This window comes from Lissotriton vulgaris, chromosome 9, assembly GCF_964263255.1.
Source record: "Lissotriton vulgaris chromosome 9, aLisVul1.2, whole genome shotgun sequence".
NCBI lineage: Eukaryota > Metazoa > Chordata > Amphibia > Caudata > Salamandridae > Lissotriton > Lissotriton vulgaris.
Window position 1 is genome coordinate 782,685,230 of NC_141697.1, and position 18,497 is coordinate 782,703,726.

Consider the following 18,497-nt stretch of genomic DNA (forward strand, 5'->3'; position numbering starts at 1 on the left):
GGAGCGTAGAAGTTGATTCGGCTGTTGAGGTAGCTCGGGCCTTGGTCGTGTAGGGCTTTGTGTGCGTGGGTGAGGAGGCGGAAGGTGATTCTTTTGTTGACGGGGAGCCAGTAAAGGTCTCTCAGATGTCCGGAGATGTGGCTGGTTCGTGGGATGTCGAGGATGAGTCTGGCTGAGGCATTCTGGATCCGCTGGAGTCTCTTCTGGAGCTTGGCGGTGGTACCGGCGTAGAGGGCGTTGCCGTAGTCCAGTCGGCTAGTGACGAGGGCCTGGGTGACGGTCTTCCTGGTCTCGGTGGGGATCCACCAGAAGATCTTCCGTAGCATGCGTAGGATGTTGAAGCATGCCGAGGAGACGTTGTTGACTTGCCTGGTCATGGAGAGGGAGGAGTCCAGGATGAAGCCCAGGTTGCGTGCATGGTCTGTCGGTTTGGGTGCGGTGCCCAGGGCGGGAGGCCACCAGGAGTCGTCCCAGGCGGAGGGTGAGGAGCCCAGGATGAGGACCTCCGTCTTGTCCGAGTTCAGTTTCAGGCGGCTGGTCGTCATCCACTCGGCTACCTCTTTCATCCCTTCGTGCAGGTTGGCTCTGGCGGCGGCGGGGTCGTTGGTCAGGGAGAGGATCAGCTGGGTGTCGTCGGCGTAGGAGATTATGTTGAGGTTGTGTTGGCGTGCGATGGCCGCGAGGGGGCTCATGTAGACGTTGAAGAGGGTGGGGCTCAGAGAGGATCCTTGAGGGACGCCGCAGATGACTTCGGTGGCCTCTGACTTGTACGGTGGTAGGCGGACTCTCTGTGTTCTTCCGTCGAGGAAGGAGATGATCCATTCCAGCGCCTTGTCCTGGATTCCGACGTTGCTGAGGCGCTGTACTAGGGTGCGGTGGCAGACAGTGTTGAATGCCGCGGAGAGGTCTAGGAGGATGAGGGCCGCTGTTTCTCCGTTGTCCATCAGGGCTCGGATGTCATCGGTGGCGGCAATGAGGGCGGTCTCGGGGCTGTGATTGGCTCGGAAGCCGGACTGTGAGGGGTCGAGGGATCCATTCGTCTCGAGGAAGGCGGCCATCTGCTTGTTGACGGTCTTCTCGATGACTTTGGCTGGAAACGGGAGGAGCGAGATGGGGCGGTAATTCTTGAGTTCGGTGGGGTCCGCTGTGGGTTTCTTGAGTAGAGCGCTGAGTTCGGCTTGCTTCCAGCTCTCAGGGAAGGTGGCGGTGTCGAAGGATGTGTTGATGATGTCTCGCAGGTGGGGTGCGATGACAGCGTCAGCCTTGTTGAAGACGTGGTGAGGGCAGGGGTCGGTCGGTGATCCGGAGTGGATGGAGTTCATCGTGCGGATGGTGTCTTCGGTGCTGATCGGGGTCCAGGCGTGGAGGGTGGTGGTGGGGGGTGTTTGATCGGTCTTGGTGTGCGTTGGTTGGTTGTTGAAGCTGTTGTGTATGTCCGCGATCTTGTTGTGGAAGTATGAAGCGAGGGAGTTGCAGAGGTCTTGCGATGGGGTGATGTCGTTGTTTCCTGCGCTGGGGTTGGATAGCTCTTTCACGATGTTGAAGAGTTCCTTGCAGTTGTGTGCGTTGTTGTCCAGCCGGTCCTTGAGTATGTGTAGTGTATAACTGCGCGTAGTGTTGCACAAACGTCTCCTGTATCGCCTTCGTGTCCCGGCAACGTGTACCATCCGGCAAGACTAGTTCCAACACATCTGCACTATATCTCTGGTGTCTCGTGAGCGCGGCAAGTACCTTCCCAGGCCTCTCACCCTCGCAGTACCTTCTCGCCGTCCAGTACTTCCCCCTGTGCTTTACCTCTCTGGCCGCCTCCTCTTCATACTCGGACAGTTTGTCCCTAAACTGACGCATAAGGTCGGGGTCAGAACCAGCCTGCATCTTACGTTCCAGTAGTTTCAAGTCAGCCTCCAGCCCCCCTAGAGTACGGACAATGGTCTTAAGCACACCACAGCTCTTGGAGATAGTGACACCCCGGATCGTCACCTTAAACGCCTCCCATATCACCTCCACACTATCTACAGACCCCCTATTCCTTGGAAAAAATGCTTCCACTTCCTCCCCAAGCTCCGCCTTAAAAATGGGATCTAGTAGGGCAGAGGGAAAGAGCCTCCAGGGTGGCCGCGGTCTGTGAAGCCCCGGCACCGACAGCGTAACCTTAACTGGGCAATGGTCCGAGTACGTTCTGGGGAGATGTACCACCTCATGTAGCCCTACCACAAGTCCCCTTGACAGAAACACATAGTCCAGCCTCGCCCAGGTGCGAGCCTGCGCCGTGAAGTGAGTACCCTCTCTATCCCCCGGGTGAGCATATCTCCAGCTATCTACCAGGCCTGCCTCCATCACAATGCCCTGCAACACATCTCTTGCTTGTACATTGTACTGAGAGCTCCCTTCCGACCTATCTACCAGTGCTCGCATTGCCAAATTGAAGCCCCCCCCCCCAGACAATGTGCGAGGCCTCCAGAGCAATAACATGACCCCAGAGCGTAAGGAAAAAAGCAGGTGAGACAACATTTGGTGCATAACAATTTACAAAGAGTACAGTGACCTGCCCAAGCCTCCCCCACAATAACACATATCTCCTTTCTGGGTCCACCCGCACTCCCAACTCCTGAAATGAGAGTGATTTTTTAATCAATATAACAGCCCCACGTGCGTATGATGAATATGACGAGAATTTCCTCACTGTGGCCCATTTCCCCCCAAACGTAGGCTCAGGCGTTCGACGCAAATGCGTCTCCTGCAGTAATGCTATCTGTATTGCATGTCTATCTAGATACTGTATTACATTCCTACATTTCCTGGCATCATTGAGTCCACGCACATTCCAGGACAAGATCGATATCCTATCTAATACACTATCTGGCATTACCCGGGATCAATGTGCAACGGGACATACTTAACCATTGGACGATCTAGCGTCCCCGGCCCAGAGCAGTTGACCGTGACAGTCGCATACACCACCCCCATCTCGGCCTCACACCACATTCATCACTACTTTCTTCCATCCCTAGAACCAAACGCCCCCCTCCCAGCCCCAAACAACAACACACGCGCAACAGACACGCCGTCAGCCCCATCAACAACGCATACTCTGCATGTAACATCCTACTGGCATTAACAATGCACGTATCAGGAGGTCCCCGCCGTCGACCACCTCCTCCCTCACGGCGAAGCCACCAACGAGCAGAAGGAAAAGGACCTCTCCCATACGCACAGAGACATGCCAGAGCCAGTGCGGTCCCAAACGGACCCAAACAGCAATCCCAACAAGCAGTCATGATCGATGTACAGTTGCATCTAGCATCACCCCAACTCCAAAGCGCACGTAGAACACGCACTGTAGACGCAGTGTTCCCCCCCCCCCCCCCCCCCCCCCCCACCCACCTGACCAACCCCAACCTGTCAGGACCCCCATCCGCCCCCCCCACCCATCCCCTCAGTCACCCAACAAGACATTGTCAAAAAGAACCTCAACAAAAGTGGGGCATTCCCTTCGAGGTGCCCTCCAGAGGTGCACATGACCACCCCCTCACACCACGCCGCGCTCCTTCTCGTAGGTCGTATGTACGGCCCAGGCGCAGTGGGGGGGTGGGTGCCCGGAGCGTATTACCATCGTCAGCCATCGTTCCCTCAGTGACCCTCAGTAGCGCTCACTTGGTCAAATCCGGTAACCCATTCAGCAATCATCAAAAAGTACAAGGCCAGGAGAGTACAGTCAATGGCATCGGCCATTCATTCACTTATCCATCCCAAGAATGCATAGCAGCCACCACTCAGAAAGTGGCAGGATTAGGCATCCTCCTCCGCCGCTTGGAACCCCTCCTGTCCCTCCTCAGCTCGTCGGTCGTTTGCAGCTCGTTCTCGCCTGAGGCGCTTCACAAAGTCCTCCGCCTGTTGTGGGTTAGTGAAGAAATGCTGCTTTGCCTGATGAGTCACTCTCAGCTTTGCAGGGTACAGCAGAGCATAGTACTAATGTGAGCGCGTTCCTGCGTTGGCCTATTCATTTAATTGCAGAGCTATGTTTATACATACCTAACTAGGTGACAAAAAAAAGAAACAGATATTGAAATTATTCAAAACGTGTAAAAATTTATTTTTTTCTTTCTTTTTTTAAATTTCAATTCATATGAGTTCTGTTGTAAATCAGAAATCATAAAACATTTATCAATTCATATCAAAAGTTTCAAAACAAATACAATCGAATCATAAATATCTACAAAAGAAAAATCTATGTACAACAAACAACATTATTTGATAGTGACCCTTGGTGACACTCATGTCTCAACACACTCACGTGCTAACATTCATACTACACTCAGACTCCAAACTGAAATGGTGAAAGGAACTGGATTGCAAGATGATACTGCTGAAAGAAGGTAGGGCCAAGATGTGACATAAGGCTCCCTTCGCAGGTCTACGCGCGTTTCGGCAGTTTACACCGCCTTCATCAGGACCAATTTCATCATAACTGTGCTGATACCAAGGGACCTAGAAAAAATGTATATACATATTTACAAAAAAATATATATAAATGTGACCATATTGTCACCAATAGAACATTTACACAATTTAGATTTGTTGCTCAACAACAGGGGCCCAACACCATGACCACAGCTAGGAGGGAGCTTATTTCAACAACCCAAGTCTCTCAGATAATGCATCCATGTACATCTAATGCACATAGGTGTGATGGTATATCACTAATTGAGCAACTGTGATAACCCTGCTAGTTTATTTGTTAGTACTAGGTTATGTTTCGAATAAAAGGGAGGAGAGGGGGTCTCAGTTCTATATTCTCACTTAGTTCAGCCATATACCATGGTCCATAAGCTTACCAATAATATCACACAACACTACAGTCATCAGAGAGGCGTCTTCAATGCATTTCAGAGGATAAGACGTCCTATGTCTTCAATAAATAACTGTAAGAAGAAAAGAACCCCATATTGTATCTATAATAGATTTACTGGGGATGGATTTCATTTCGACAACTACAAGGGATTTATATCTACCAAAATTCCAAGATTATCAAAGAAATATACCTTTATTGTAAAGCTTGAGAAACTTGAGAAACTCTATTAAAGTTTATTTTGTGGCAAGTTTGCAGCTTCTTCTTAGTAAGTTGTAGTCAAGGGGAGGTATTAGGGCTTCGGCGAACAGATGGCAGATTTTACATCTTAATCTAAATGAAACAAGAAGTTCATAATGAGAAGTCTTTTTAAGCTCTCTTCTATATCACAGACCTGTCTATGCTGACATGATTGTCAACAGGTACATACTCGTATAAGGATCTTACTTTAATATGCGAGGGTGGTCCTTTCGTGTTTGTTGAGGTTATTCCATAGTCATTCCCCTGCAAAGTGGGACAAGAACGAGTTATTAAAACCCTATCGGTTCGACGTGGCTCACAATGTCTAAGCACTAGCTGCCATAGTGGAACCTGTCCCTGGTTTAACTACGGACATAAGGTCCACAAACAGTTACGTTAAAGCATCCTAGCCCGGGATATATATAAGAATACTTATATCCTACATTACCACCCTCCGGGCTCTATTCTATCTTAGATCCCTTGAGTTTGCGCAGCACCTAGGGACATATAAGCCCGGCATGGCCGAGACAACAATATGGCTGATGGCTGATGGTCCGCGGAGAATGCTGCCCGTTGTATTGAAGGAGCAAGTATCCTACGCGGGATGTATCAAAGGCGCCACGGCTCACTTACCTTATGGACACCGCCGTTTGGAATTATATGTTCACACCGCACGAAGCCTCCTCCGCCGGAGATATCCCGACACGAACTGATCCTTACTTATAAAGCGGATCCTATTGGACCAGATTGTCCACGTGGGGTCGCTTGCTGTTTACGAAATGCCGGTGCGTCGCCCAATAGAAATAAAAAAGGGGGACTAAGTAGCGAAAAGAGGTCTCTGTCGGTAGATGGAGTCATACCAACCAACAACAAAGAGGTTGGACTAATCCAACTAATGACGGTAACTGTAAAAGATAGCCAGCATCCGACGAGTCTGTGGGAGACATCTTGAAAGTGCTTATGTATTGAAAAATATTAAGTTAACATAGAGAAGCAGGCAAATCACGATAAGGAACCCAGATGCCAGGAGATTTACATAATTACGGGGCTCCACATCTACAGGATGGCAGTTATTCTCTAAGACCACATCAGATAAGTTCTGAGACCTAATTATTTGTAAGACAGAATATAGGATTAAAGCGGATCCTATTGGGCCAGATTATACACGTGGGGTTGCCAGTTGTCTACACAATGCCAGTGCGTCGCCCGATGGAGGTGAAAAAGCGAGCAAGGTCTCTGTCAGTAGGTGTAGTCAGGCCAACCAGCAGGGGAGAGGTTGGACCGATACAACAACTGACGGTAACTATGAGAGGTAACCAACATCCCACAGATCTATGGGGGACATGATGAAAAGGTACTTATAACTTAAGAGAGAGGGAAGAAAGTTACAATAAGGGACCCTGATATCAAAAGATTTACACTATCACGGGGCTCCACACTTACACAGTGGCAGTTGTTCTCGAAAACCGAGGCAGATACATTTAGGAACTGATTTCACCAATAGAGAGGCAAAGAATAAGGCTGGGGATCTCTAAAGGTGCATGAGGCTGGAATAACAGTTTTTGGTAAAAGCTTCCTCGAGATATCATCAGGATCAGAGAGTCATGTCTGGACCAATATGAGTGTGTCTCTAATGTGTTGGGAATATTCATTTGGTCACATGCCAAATAAGTTCTTCATTTAATCCACAGTTCACACTGTCCAAATGGTAGATCCAAAAAGTTTCCCGTTTCTTGCGTGTGATGTCAAGAGCCTGACCTAATTTAGGTGCTACTACAGCAGAGCATAGTCCACCTGCAGTTCTCTAAGTTTTTTCTTTACCGCCAGGAATTTGCGCCGTTGATCCTGCACCACCGGCGTGAAGTCTGGGTATATGGTGAAGTTGACCCCTTCAAAGGAAAGCGTACGGGCCGTGCGAGCCGCCTTAAGAGCAGCGTCATGGTCCCGGTAGTTCAGGAGGCACGCAATGATAGGGCGCGGTGGGGCACCCGTGGCCGGCCGTGGACCAAGGGAACGGTGTGCCCGCTCCACAATGAATTGCGTAGAGAAAGCCTCCACTCCAATCGCACCGACCAGGAGTCTCTCTACATACGTCTCCATCTTCCCCACATTCGTCGTCTCCGGTACGCCCACCACGCGTACGTTGTTACACCGACTTCTCGCCTCCAACTCCTCATTCTTGGCAGCTATCACCCGCAGGATATTCTCCATTCTCGCAAGTTGGGTCGTATGAGAGGCAGCAGTATCATCATGATCCGAGATGCGTTGTTCTGCCGTTGTGAGGCGTTCCTCATGCACATCCAGTTTTTGCACAACTGCGTCCATACGTGAGGATAATTTATCCACCTTATCCACGATGGTGGCGAATCCCTGCCGCATCTCCTGCATCATCTGCTGGAAGTCCGGGGCAACAGGCTGCGGAGCCGTGTCAGCGACAGGCGGGGGAGGGGATCGCGAGCTTCCAGCCTCCTGTGCAAGACGAGCACCCCTCCTGGCCGCCATAGAGTCAAAGGACAATTTAGGCTGTTTATTAGCAAACTGTGGCAGCACACACAAAGGTCCACAATGAGGATCAAAAAGACTTCAGCCCCAACCGCCTCGTGATTCAAACGGTGTGTCTTCCGCTCCCAGTCCAGAACGCGCAGCACACAAGAGCCCCAACCCAGGCTGCAATGACCAGGCCCCTGCAAAACGCAGATGTATCTCACAGGGAATAACCCCTCTTGGCAGTCCCCAATGGTGGCCGCTCCTCAATTAGCAGTGGATAGCCCCCACGGTAGCAGGTGAGGTAGTCCCGCGTGGGCACAGCAGTAGTCTAGCCCTATACACAATAGCGCTGGAAAGTAAGCCCTATCTCCGAGTAGTTCCAAGGGCAGTGTGCAGGACCCAACACCAAGAGCGGCGACGCTGCCCAGCCGTTAGATGAACATGCCCCGGGACAAGCAGTGTTTATGAGAGAGCAGGAGAGGGCAAGCGGCAGACTGTCCAAACAGCCAGTGTACTAGCGGGCACACTTACAACTAACGATCAGCAGCAGTACCAGACCATACCTCACGGCCGTGTCTATCAGCCCACAGCTCCGGTGCAGTCAATGGCGCCAATCAGCGCCTGTGTAGTGCCTCAGTAAGAAGGTCGGCAATCCCTCTCAGCGCTGTCCATCACCGCCGCCCCCACCACCGTAGCTGTACAGCAGACCACTCAGGAGGGCTCCGATGCAATGCAGCCGGGGGCACGAGCAGGCGCAGGCACCCCGCCACTCCCGGCTGTATAATGGCCGCCACCAGCAACGGCCAAAAGTCCGGCGTCCGCGACGTGCCGACACCGCCGCAGCACAGCGCAGCACCCTCAGCAGAGCCCCGCACCAGCGTGCAGGAACAAAACGCCGGCCACAACCGCCAACCACAGCACAGTGCCTCGCCAGGGAGTTTCACCAAGAGACCTGAATCAGGGCCCTTACCCCACGTATGGCGCTGCGGGCTCGAGTGGACAGGGACGCCGGGTCACAGAGCACCTCCCCTCCAGAGCGTCCACCGGGGGGATCTTCAACCGCCTGTAGCGCCGGCCAGGAAGCTCCGATTTCTGCAAGAGTTGGATCGAGTGCGGCCAGCGGTACCTCCTCCAAGGATCCGGGGTCAGAGTAGAAGTAGGCGACGATTATGAGGATCAATGAGCGGATCAATGCTCCAGGCTGCAGGAGCCTCACAGCAGTGCGGCCATGCTGCAGTGCGCCCTCTAGCTTTACAAAAAGTTGCATGACCTTCTCAAAAGTACACCTGGAACTCTGCACCTGCCACTGTCATTATTTTGCCCGTCATGAATTTTTATTCCGTAACTATATGCCATGATCTTCCAGAGCCAACCCGAGGAACACAATCTGGACATTTAAACCAGGCTATAGAAAACCTTATTTTTGTTTCCTATGCCTTGTTTTTGCTATTGTGTTATGCACTCTCAGTACCAAAGCACAGCTCCCTATAGGCAGGTTCAGTATGTTGATGTTGAAAAATATATAAATCATCATTTAATATTTTTTTGGGTAATAGAACGTACATAAGGCATTTTAGGAAAACATAAGTCATATTGTGAAAGTTCTGAATCTTTATGTTAAGTTCTTGTTAGACACTATGACCACATGCATCAGAAACCGCTGCTGTGCAGTCCTAGACCAGATGAGTAAAGATGCAGAATTAACTGATTAGGGAACTCATTAAAACAGCTCTATAGACATCTGTAAAAATAATTATCTTATTTAATTTGCAAGGATGACATCACGCAGAGGGTGTGGTGAGTTGGCCTTAAAGAACTGTACGCGCTGTGAGAAGTTGGCCTGGTATATGATGCTCACTAGTTCTAGTGATCACCTTGTACCATGCCAAGCAACCCTTATGATGATTGGTTGTAAGTCAACCTTACAAACCAGTTATCCTAGTAGCATGGACAAAGCAGTCTTAGGCAAAACTCTGTAAAGGCATGTGAAGCGAGCTGTTTTACCATACACAATCTCCTTGAATACCAAATGAAAGGACACCACACAGATATATATTGAAAATAGATATGTATTTATTTACTACAAAATCCCCTATACTCTTTATGAGCACAGAAGCAAATGCGTTAAAACAAAACACAGTTTAAATATACAAAAGTTGCACAATATGGATGAGCCCTAGGGGCCACTTAAACCATATACTAAAATAGTGGTATAAGAACCACCTACCTGAAAGGAAGTAGGCCTGGGGAATCGCTGTAGCTCTTCAGGACCAACAGTGATGAAGTCTGGAAAGGCCCGCGGGACTCTGGTGCAGTGCGGAAAGTGCACGCATATACCAATGTTAAGTCAATGGTGCGTAAAAGTTACAAAGTTAGTTATTAAGGAACCTTCCGAGTGACCTAGAAGAATGAAACTTTAGATACAGACACTAGAGGTGTGTACCAGTGTAGGAACACCTGCGTTGCTGAGTTACCTCACCCACAGGAAGCGGGTGCACAGGTGCGAAGTAGTGTCGGGTTTTGTCACGCAGGTCGATGGTGCTTGGAGCTGGAGATGCTGCAGGCGGCTCGATGTGAAGAGTTCCGGTGGACCCAAGGGTGGATCTGAAGTGGTGAAGAACTGAAAACAGAGAGGACAATGTTCAAAGTCACTAGCCAGTGGCTACCGTGGAACCAGGATGGAACCAGGCGATGTTGGGTGCAAACAGGCGATGAGGTGAAGATGGTCTCTGCAGCCACATGGACACGAAGAGATCAAGGACGTCCAGGCGTTGGTCACGAGCTGTCCCACGAAGGCTCTAGCTGTTGGCGGTGTCGGCTTCTTGATTGGAGCAAACAAACCTTGGCTAACGCAAGCCACGCAGGAATCGATGCAAGCTTCTTACTCGGACCAGCAAGGTCAGAGCGGGTGCTCCTTTTTACAGGAGCGAGGGCAAGTCTGGAGCAACCAGACCCGCAGTATAAATTGTAGGTTTCGTCTCCAAGATGGCCGCTGACCACGTGGCAAGTGGCCGGGACGGCGCGTCGAGTGGCACGATGCAAAAGGGCCCCACACAGATCGTGGAGATGCTGGGGGGCTGATCTTTGGTGCAAGGGCTGCTCATTGTGGGGTTTCTCAATTCCCAAACCACAGCGTCGAGGGTGCCTCGGGTTCTGCGCAGTCAGCTTCTCGGGGGTCTTTCGAGATGTCCGGTACCACGTCTCTCGGTGCCTCCACGGGTCCCTTCTTTGTAGGGACTGTGGATCGGGCGCTGAGAAGTCTGGGAGTCTGGGTCTCGTCAGGCTCTGGGCTCCGGCAGGAGGCGGCGGCAAAGCAGACGTCGAGTTGCTGGACGGTGCCTGTGTTCACAGGGTGGCCACTCCTAGGCCACAAGGGAGATGCTCTTCTGTGCAGCAGAATGTCGAAGTCCAGTCGTTTTCTTATTTTCAAGTTGATTCAGGATGATCTGAGGTGCTATGGCACTGCTCCCACTCTTATTCCCAATCTGAGGGGTGGATCACCTGCTAGGTCCCTCCTCTGGGTGGGACCAGGAAGGGGGGCGGTTACACCCCCTTTCCTTTGTCCAGCTCCGCACCAGGACTGGGGCTGGAAGGCCCCAGCACCGGTTTGGACAGGCTTATGCACGAGGACACCTTGTGTGCCCCGGGCATGTCTGATTCTATTCAGCCCTGTCCTACCCAATACACAAAATCCTGTCTGGGGTGGTGCTCGCACCTCCCAAGGCAGGAAACCCTTTGTCCAAGCCTCCCTCGCTGGAAAGGCTCCCAGCAGCAGGAGGTCAGACTTGTGTCTGTGGTGGCAGCATCCATTTTGTGATGCTGAGGCTCTGGTTAACTTTAACCGGGGTTCAGGGTATGTACATGTTGTGTCTCTCTAGAAGGGTGGAATGCTATCCCCGTCGACAGAACTGTTGAGGGGATAGTATTCCAAATCGTATGACACCTTACTCGACATGTTTTGATAAAGCCAAACCAAAGTTAGCAAATAACTGCGAGGATTATAATGCACTTAAGAGTATATGGTATGGCAATATCCCGGAACAGCTAAGGGAGTTGTTCCCGACAGCTGCAGACAGGCTCAGCTCATGCTAGAGCACCATCTCACATGAAACCACGCACTCTGCCCCCAGGATTGCAGGGGCCTTCCATAGAAATGGCTTATAGGTTAACATGTGTCCAGTTAAGGTTAGATATAGGGATACTATATCTAAGCAAGAGGTGATTACACCAACTTACCCCAGCTGAGTGATCAGCCAGTTGTGTCAAAATATGGAGGCCAGGCCAGGGGTGGCACAATACATGCTGCAGCCCCTGGTAGGCCTTGGCTACACCTATGCCCTGGGTACCTATGTACACTGTTACAGGGGCCTATAAGGTGAACCAGTTCCAATTCGTAATGCACCTAGAGTGCATTGGCAGTAATTTAGAGAGAGAACAGAAGGCTGTGGGTCTGATTGGCAGGCCCACAGCCACATTAAGTCATAAACCAGTGAAGCAAAAAGCAAATATTTGGGGTGACCATAGGATAGCAGATCCTACTCTCCTACACGCGCCACAGTGCTTCAAATCCATTTTATATAGTGTGGACTTAACATTATATTACAGCGCTTCATCTCAAAATCAGGTGTATTAGAAAAGGATATGTTTGTGTGAATTTAACCTACATATATTACAGTGCTTCATATGAAAACCAATTGTCTTACTAAAGGACATGTTAGCGTGAACTTAACCTAAAAAAATTACAGCGTTTCATATGAAAAACCAATTGTATAGCGCTTTATACAAGTACCACTTGAATTACAAGAGGACATTTTTGGCAAATGAATTACAACGCGCCGAAGGCATGGGGAGTTGACTGTAAAGTTGCTGCGGAGCTGTTTGTCAATTTTATACACCATGACCTTAACCTAAAGCTTTTTTGGATATTGAAAACAAACACATAGAAAACTTCAGGGCAAAGGCGTGGGGAGCTAACTTTGAAGCTGTGCACACATTGCGGAGCTGCGTGTGTATTTCATATATTAGAAAAGAACATGTTTTTTTGGCACGTCAAAAACATCGCGCCGAAGGTGAGGGGAGTGAACTTCAAAGCTCCGCTGCGATGCCGCGTGCTAATTTTATATAGCGTGAACTTTACCTAGATATATTCCAGCACTTCAAATGAAAACCATTGAAAAAAATAAAGTGCAGGCTGCATTTTAAAATAAACTGTAACAAAACCGTGGCACAGAAACAAGTACATTCTCAAAACAAACACTTACAGACTGATAATAACAAAGGAGTGCAAACTCACAAAAGGAGCAAGCTTTGAGAATTATTCACGTGTAACCGCCTGAGAGAGCCCCATGATTGATTGGAAGGGGGAGGGGGGAGAGAGTGGGGTTGAGGAGCTAGCGAAGAGAGAGACACAAGCGGGAAATCAACACTAGCGCGGCGCTCGTGTAAGGGCACCGCGCTGAAACTAGATCTTGATCCTGCTATATTTATAATGCACAGTGCTATAACTTCACAGCCGTGCTGCTGTAATTATATCACAGTGCTGGCATCCCCTAGCTGAGCTCCCGTACCTATGACTTAGATCCTTAAGATGCAAATGGCTAAGGTCACACATTGGACAGGTCTTAATAGAGCTCCAATATTATAATGGCAAGTACCTGCACTTCTCAGCGGTGCTGCTCTACCTTTATTGCAGACAGTACATGGACCGAAAAATGAACACAAAGAAGCTCAAGAAGCATTTCACAGCACAAACGCTTCTCTTCTGTGAGAGGAGTGTCCTACTTACCTCATGCGCATGCTTTTGATATTAAGCATGCGCACAAACTAGGGGAGCTGCAAATGGGGGCGTGATTTAGAGTCAGCAAAGCTCATGCCCATGTTTGAATGGAATGTGAGTTAATACGTAGAATGCCTTGGATGCTTTAACAGTTTAAAAGTGAAGGAGTGCGTCACGCATAATAATTAAAAGTGAAGGCGGCTGTGACGCTTAGCAATAAAAGTGATTGTGGGATAAGTGAAGGCGGCCGTCGCGTTTAGATGTAGAAATAAAGGCGGGCTCAGACTTAGTATTTTAAACTAAAGGCTGCCCTCACGCATAATATTTAAAAGTTAAAGCGGACGGCGTGAGGAATATTTTAAATTTACAAATCACCAGGTGCCCAGTGCGTGTGCCTTTTAGGCATGCTGCCTGTATACAGAGCGAGCTGTAGCAGTAGCAGCTTTCACAAGAGGAACAAGCCCAATCCCCCTCAAAACAAAGCCCAAAACTAACTACTATCCTACCAAAAAGAAGCCCAAATGACAATCACTGCGAGGTAGTGCTCAGGAAACCTGCAGTAAAGGGGCCAATACCCGTGGAGGAGACATGACCGTCATGAGGCGGGACTAGCAGCCTCTAAAATATTTAGAAGTCAGCATTTAGGAAAAAAAAGCCACAAGCCAATGAAAAAGTGGGCGTGGCTTCCCTCACCTATAGTGTATACTGCATGCCTCGCAAAGCGAGCAGCGCATGCGTCGCACCGCTAGGCAAGACCTAAAAATGAGTGTGCCGTTCGTTTATACAGGGATATACACACATCATAATGACAGTGAATTAAAAGTGGCCCAATAATGTTACATAGGGCAGTAGCACGAAAAACCCCATTTATTACTACAGTGCAAATATCACATGATAACAACTGTTTACTGCCACACAAGTTGTTTCTTTACATGTGGAACAGGTCTCCTAATAGTCATGAGATCTCATTAATTTAATTTTACTTTGGTGCACTAATTGAAAGCCTTGCTCCTGGTTCTGGTTAAATAACTTTTTATTTTTTTTAACATACACATGAAAAATGCCATTGGGGAGCGTATCAGTAGGGGGCTCAAAAATGGTAATGAATAGCATATTACGAATCACACACATGAAAATATACTATATGTTAGAATGATCGTCTAATTCTTTTTTTTTTAAATTAATATACCCTTTTAAACCAATTACAAAGTTATTCAACGTTTCATGTGTTTACGGGCAGTTCAATATTAAAAATGTCCATATACATTGGATAATAGTTACAAGCAATTAATTTCTATTGGTTCGTATATCAATTCATAACAAATATTGCCATGGATCCATTGAGAAAAAAACACAGTTGATGGACAGAATGCAGAACATTGTCTTACATTCACACCAGTACAAAGATCTGGGCCTAAATCCATTGTTGTTTTGCACTCCACACCACCCTAGGTCAGACAATGGCTATATGCAAATCAGCCTTGACCCTGTGATTCATGGAAACAGTCCAGCCGGAACTGCCAAGCCATGTCTTTCCTAGACCGGAATCAAGCATCCAAAGACCGGTTTCTTCAGCCTGGATAGCTTGATTCCAGTGATGTGGAGAGCCTGGGACTCACATCTGAGCATACCCAGCCCACTCGGGGTGAAAACCGTTCCTCGGAACCTTGTTTCCAGTCCAGGGAAGACATGGCTTGGCAGTTAGGGCTGGACTGTTCCCATGAGGCACAGGGTCAGACTGATTTGCATATAGCCATGTCTGAACTGGGGTGGCAGAGTGGGCTAAAGAACGGTGATGGATTAAGCCCAGATCTTTTGACTGGGTGTGAGTGTTTGATTGATTCAGATGCTCCGTCCATCACCACCCCCTTTTGTACCGCGATGGATCCATTGAGAGCATAATAAATAAGGCACTACAATTAGTTACTATTGGTTCATAAAACAATTCATAAAAGTTATTGCCTTGGATCCATTAACCCCTTCGATGCTCATGACGAGCTAAGCTCGTCATGCAGTACACTGGTCGAGTGCTTATGACGAGCTGAGCTCGTCATGAACAATGGATTTCCAGCACTTTCAGCACAGAGGGGGAATTGCTGCAGCAGTGATGGTGTTAAGAGCTACTACATAATGCACAATAATACAATAAACAAGCCTTGGCATAGCCAATATGTCTCGCTTTTGGGACCTTATAAGTATTTAGTTATGCAGCACAATATCCTTGGTGGAACAACATCAACTGTTGCATGGCTAAACACTTATAAGGTCCTAAAGGCTAGACCTATTGGCTATGCTAATGCTTGTTATAATTTTATAGGCTGGAACACCCATCCAACTTTCTAACACATCAATGATAGCAGCATGAAGTTGGAGGAGACTAAGGGAATAACACAACTTGGTTTACCATAGATAAGTATTCAGATGCCAAATTTAGATTGTCCAATGACCAATACATAATGTTCACATGAATAACCCATACCACCTATATAAATAAAAGCCAATACAAGAAACAATGATAACCAAAGATGCTTTCCACGGGATTGACAAAATATAACCCATTTGCTTCTATACTGTTTTCTTTCTGGAAGCACCCATGATAACTATTTTTTATATAAAAGGGCAAAATGCACCTAGGCTACTACTTTCAGGTACCAGGATCCCAAGTTCTACAATGAAATGGAAGGGTAAAGAATAAAAAACTCTTTGCTGAATGGAAAAAGGGCAGGCAAAGTTGCTCTTTAAGAGTAATTCTGCAGATAACATTTAGAAAGGCCAAAATGGGTCTTTCCGAGGTCTCATCTGATACCATCTCAGGAACTGCTGATTGATAGTAGTCCCTAGACTCAGGGAAAATGCTGCAGACAAGGAGAAGACTTGTGTCAACATGCAGTGGAAGATTGAGTTCTGTAGTAGGGGATCTCTGTGTATAGTCATAATCTAGTGAATAGTCCCGCCCATGTGCGTGGACCCCGGAGCAATCAAAAATAATCTCTAAAGTGTCGAAAAAATGCAGAACTACATAGACACTGAAGAGAGAATTTAAAGACATATAATGCAGCCCATAACAGGCTACACTGTCCAGTACTTCAGCTAGAAATTCCACCAAAAAATCCACAAAACAGCAAAGCCTGTCCATATTTTCATTGTCTTCAGTACAAACCCCTCTGGGAGATAGAGAGGAAGACCTGGACAGACAAGCCCCATAGGCTGCCATTATGTGTCTCAGAATGGGGTACTGTGCCTTTAAGAGAACTTTCCAGAACTTCACAGTATCCCAGAATGCCTTGCAGGTCTCTCTTACTTTCAGTTCTTTTTTCCGGCTCCTGCTAGCAGGACCCTGGAGCATTGAGCTCTCCCTTTTCAAGGGTTTTGTTGGTGTTTTTTGCACTAAATTCGATTTTGTGTACTTTTTCGGTACTTTAAAGCTTTCTTCTTGGTTTCTTGCACCCCTTGGCAGTCCATGATGCCTGCATTATTCGACAAATGCCCGGAGTGCTCCAGGAAGAAGGCCAAGACAGACCCCCATGAGGTCTGTATCCTCTGCCTTCCCTCTTCCCACATTCCTGAGGAGTGTGAGATCTGCCAAGGTTTCTCTGGCAGGACCCTGAAGGACAGACTGAAAATCAGACTTCAGGGACTTGAAGAAAGAAGACAGAAGACGCAAGGTGGGTCTGGAGGGGCTTCATCTGCCCATGCTGAGGCCCCTGGGGGGCTCCCCGGGGGCAGGAAGCCCAGCACACGTCCCCATTCTCCGTCTGGGTCGGTGGCCCCCACCAAGACGTCGAGGGGGAAGTCCAAGGCCGGCTCCTCATCTCCCCAGGGCTCTGGGTCGAGAAAACGTCGCCCGTCGACGTCGAGGGACCTGCATAGGCCGCCATCGGACACAGAGACGCTGTCTTCGTCGCTGTCATCGGCGTCGACGTCGAGCTCTCGGCGTCGACAGCATCGGCGTCGATGCTCGCCTCCTAGGCGACACCGTCGTTCACCGTCAAGGCGCAAGACTTCATCGTCGTCGAGGGGATCCTCGTCGTCGAGCCCGCCGTCGACGCGAAAGCACTCGCCGGCGAAACGGAGGCGTTCGCCGTCGAGGCGTAGGAGGTCAAGGTCCACGTCGAGACGCTCCAAGGCGTCGTCGAGGCGGTCGCCGTCGAGGCGCAAGAGATCGCCGTCAAGACGCAAGAGATCGCCGTCAAGACACCGAGGGTCGTCGTCAAGATGGTCCGGGTCGACGTCGAGACACGGCAGTCGTTCGACGCCAAAGAGGAAGAGACGGTCGACGCCGAGGGGTCGCTCGACGTCGAGAGGTCGGCGGTCGACGCCTGAACACCAGCCAACGGCGTCGAAGGATAATATTACGCGGCCTAGGGCTGTGGGGGGCTCCCCTCAGCCCAGGAAGGATGGTGGGTCACCGGGATCGGTGTACTCGGAGGTATACACTCCAAAGAAGTCAGTTCCACCTCCTCCTCCGCTACCTAGAGGCCCGCGTCCGAGGACTCCTACTCCTCCTCCTTTGCCTCCTCTGCCCGTCAAGCCTCCTCCGGTTCCGCCGAGGTCGGCCTCGTTGCCCGATCTCCCGACCCCTCCCAAGAAGACTCCTAAATCCCAGGAACCGCGTAAGCCCAAGTCGGCCACCCCGGAGAAGCCGGTGGACCGGCCGAGGCCCAGGAGATCGAAGTCTTGCTCCAGACGGAGGGAACGTTCGAGGAGCAGGCACAGGTCCTCCACCCGTTCCAGGCGGCGCCATAGGAGACGCAGGTCCAGGACCGATACATCTTCTAGGACCCGCTCCTATTCCCCTAAGTTGTCCGATTCCCCGGAGACTAGGGTGTCTCCTATCGATGACATTGGTACATTCCAGGAGGTCCTCCTGAGGGGGGCCGCAAAGTTGGGTATCACGGTGACGGCTCCTACACCTACGACGTCCGTGATATTCGAGACTTTGCACAAGAAGCACCTGTCTCGCCCTCTGCTGCCCTTGGTTCCGGGACTGGTGGAACCGGCGCAGGAACTATTCCTTACACCTGCAGTGGTGAAGGCCGCCCCGTCTAGACTGTTGAAAAAATACAGGGCACCGGACTCAGATCCTGCCTTCCTGAGGATGGACCCAGTCCCCGACTCAGTGATAGTTACGGCGGCCAGAAAGCA